At 35.4% G+C, this 3,713-nt stretch overlaps 1 non-coding gene across 1 annotated transcript; it reads right to left on the reverse strand.

The window, feature by feature from the left end:
• Window positions 1-3,173: 3,173 nt before the first annotated feature.
• Window positions 3,174-3,280, reverse strand: LOC140854420 (small nucleolar RNA R71). Its single transcript, XR_012137635.1, has one exon. It is a non-coding gene; the product is annotated as a small nucleolar RNA R71 (small nucleolar RNA).
• Window positions 3,281-3,713: the final 433 nt, after the last annotated feature.

Raw genomic sequence — 3,713 nt, forward strand, 5'->3', positions numbered from 1 at the left:
ATCAACATCGAAAGTTTTTCTTTATTTAAATTTTTATTTCTAGTTTTATGAGTCATTAAGAGTGTGCTGTTTAGACTATAAATGTCTTAATACTAGAATAAGATGGGTAGACTTGAATTAACTATCTTCAGAAAGATAATATCTGATACAGTTTGTATCTTATTATCTTTTTACTTGTGAAGTGGAATATAGCACCTTTTGAGTTTCATTTATCCTTTTGTTTCCTCCCTCATCATTTGGTATCAGAGCCTGGCTATGCTCTTGGCCTTTTCATTTCTTTTCCCATGGCAGCAAGGGGAAGAAGAGGTGGACATGGCAGAGGTGACCCTATAAGAGAGAATATGGGTGATGAACATGATGCTGAGATTCGGGAGCTTTGAAGACAAGTTGAGAAGTTGACCTTACATCTTGAACGTCAGGAAGCTAGAAGCAAATGAAGTTCTAGTCATGGCTATACCAGTGATGATTTAGACCAAGTGAATCCTTTTGCCAATAGGTGATTTATGTCACAAATTGACATAAAAAGTATCAATTAATATCTAAATTATCTAACTTTATTAAGAAATTGATACTTGTTATTATATTTTGCAGAAGAAGAGATCATCAATAGAAAGAACAAAGAAAGAGGATTCCAACGGTGCAAATTTTATGCAAAACGGAGTTAAATTGACCCAGAAATTGAAGAATGAAGAAAGAAGACTCAATTGGGTCAAACCCGAGTCAAATCAGATCAAAATTGATCAAAAATCAACTGATTTGGTAATCTGATTAGCCGCCTGATCCACAGCAACAGGCGCGTGGACCATGGACCCATCGGCGCACCATAAACCCCCCTAACAACTCTCTAAAACCTCTTAGTCCCACATCGAAAGTTTTGAAAACCTTATAACCCCCAAATGCCTATAAAAAGCCCCCAAAGGCCCTTGTTTTATGTATTCTTCCTTCCGATCAAGCTTGTAACCCTAGATAGTGGGGTTTTTAGCTCTCTTTTCAAGCCTCGAGCTTTGAGGTTTTTGTAATAAATTTTTTTTATATATAAAATCTTATTTTTATGTAATTTCATCTCTTTACATTATGCAATTTATTTTTCTTGCAATTAGGATAGTTTAATTTATGCAATTTAATTTTATGCAATTAGGTTAGTTTAAATTATGCAGTTTAAATTTATGCAATTAGAATAGTTTAATTTATGAAATTAGGGTAGTTTATTTTTTTGTATTTAAATTTTGCAAGTAGATTTAGATCATGTCTAGCTAAGCATCCCTTCTAGGGTTTGCGATGAAGCTAGATCATGAGTAGGGATTTTACATAGGGTTCTTTCTTTTTCTTAGGGTTTCTTTTTCTTCCTCTTTTGCCAAGAATTTTTGATGAACTACAGTTGGGTCAGAGTCCCTTCATAGTTCATGCTTGATTCAGTGCATAGGAGGAGAAAACCCTAAGGGATCCTAGTTATTACTCCCCTGTAAAGAATCTTGATGGGTTATCGTTGGGCCTTAGTCCCTTCATAATCTATGCTTGGGAAAGACAAGAGGAGTAGTCGTTAGGATCATTAAGAAAAATTCTAGGTAGAATTCCCTAATCTAGATCTAGTGGATTCAAAAACCCTAGATCCTTAGTCTTATTGTCTTTAGCAAACAACTTTCGACTTTCGATTTTTGTTAAAGCTCGCTTGAGCATAGATTTGAAAATTATTTTTAAAACCAAGTCTCTGTGGGATCGACCCGTACTCGCTGGTCATGCTACTCTGCACACCGTGCGCTTGCGATTTTATTTACAAATTTTAAGATTTGAACATCAAGTTTTTGGCGCCGTTGCCGGGGATTTGGCATTTTAAATTGTTTTCAAATATTTGTTCTTCGTGCGTTATAACTCTCTTTCTTTTTTCTTTAGGTTTCTATATTTAGTTGGTGATTGCTGAAAAACTCAGGTACGCTTCTAATTTCTCTTTTATTATTTTTAGTTAATTACTTTTGCTTTTAGACCTAATCATTTGAATTTACTTAATCACAAAAAAAAAATATAAAACAAAACAAAAGACATTTCATAATCGTGAAGTAAAATATCAAAATAAAAAAAAATTTTAAATTAAAATCTTTTACATTCTTGATCATCTTGTTTATTTGTATTTGCATTTTCATAATTAATCTAAGGGCATCAACCCATTAACAAGATAAGGTGGGGATTTCATTACCCTTCCTTAGCCCAAAAACCATCTCCATCATATTGCATTACCTAGACTTTTAATCTTAAAATCAATTAGACGTCAACCTTAAGGAATTCGAGCTCAATAGGACAAAGAACCTAAGAGTTCTACCAAGTTTGAGTTGTTTGATTAGTTGGTGTCTAGGCAAGTCTCTGAGGGTGGTTTGTTAAATTGGTTCAGTTGCTGGCCTGGCCAACTCGTTTGGTGTCTAGAAAGGCAACGATGAGTGAACCTCCCACCTCTTATACTTACCTGGCTAACTAGTTGATCAATCTCCACTTGGAAGGTTTGAAGGGTCATCTTGGAACAGTTAGGAGCTGTCTAGATTTAGGTTAACCCTAGGATAGATTGAGTTTAATTTATTGATTTACTTGTTTGAAAAAAAAAAAATTTAAAATTTAAATTAATTTGGTTACTTTTCTTTAGATTTAGGACTCCTTAGGATCTTCTCTTTAGAACTTTTTCTCTTTTCTTTCTTTTCCTTATACATAAAAATTTTATTAAAAAAAAAAATTGTATAAACATCGAGAACCGTACACTTCGTGTGTGGAGAAGAGTGTCGGGTCGTCTAGTTAGAATTGAGTCAATTCCTGTTGTTCCAATGGCTGAACCAATCCAACCCATGACCCTTAAGGATTTGTGTTATCCAGTTGGCTCCATCCAACCATCTTGTATCAGGTTGCCACAACCCACAGCTAACAATTTTGAAATCAAACCTCAAATCATAAATATACTTCCAAAATTCACAGGATTAGAGGATGCTTATATATTTATTAGAGAATTTGAGGAGGTATGTGCAACCATGAAACTGCAATTAACAGAGGATGAGGTCAAACTTAGATTAATCAACTTTGCCCTTAAGGACAATGCTAAGAAGTGGCTTTATAGTCTGCCAAACTATTCTGTCACTACCTGGGAGGGCTTTGTGAGAACATTTTTAAAAAAGTATTTCCCCCATCATAAAATAGCTAGGATTAGGAATGAAATAAATCAATTTTACCAACTAGCTGGTGAATCATTTTGGAAGTACTTTGATCGTTTCAAGAATCTTTTGACCCAATGCCCACACCATGGAATAGAAACTTGGAGACTATGCCAGATCATCTATGAGGGGTTAGATTCAAACTCAAGAACCATGCTAGAGTCCATGTGCCAAGGCCAATTTATGGACAAAGAAACTACTGAAGCTTGGCAATTCTTAGAAGACCTAGCCGAGAAAAATTTACAGTGGGAAACAACTAGGGAACCTGATAAAGCTACACCTTCAAGAGGAGGAATGCATCAAATTCAACCAACCCTAGCATCAGAGGCCAAGATTGCAACCTTAACACGTAGATTGGAAGCCTTAGAATTACAGAGACCAGCCAATGTAAATCAAATATCTGCACCCATGTGTAAAGGGTGCAATGCACCAGACCATGTCTTAGAAGAATGTTCCTACTCGAATGAGTGTGCACAGGTGAATGCCACCTATCAAGGACCATTGAACAATCCTTATGCACCCACATAT

This window comes from Elaeis guineensis, chromosome 16, assembly GCF_000442705.2.
Source record: "Elaeis guineensis isolate ETL-2024a chromosome 16, EG11, whole genome shotgun sequence".
NCBI classification, from domain to species: domain Eukaryota; kingdom Viridiplantae; phylum Streptophyta; class Magnoliopsida; order Arecales; family Arecaceae; genus Elaeis; species Elaeis guineensis.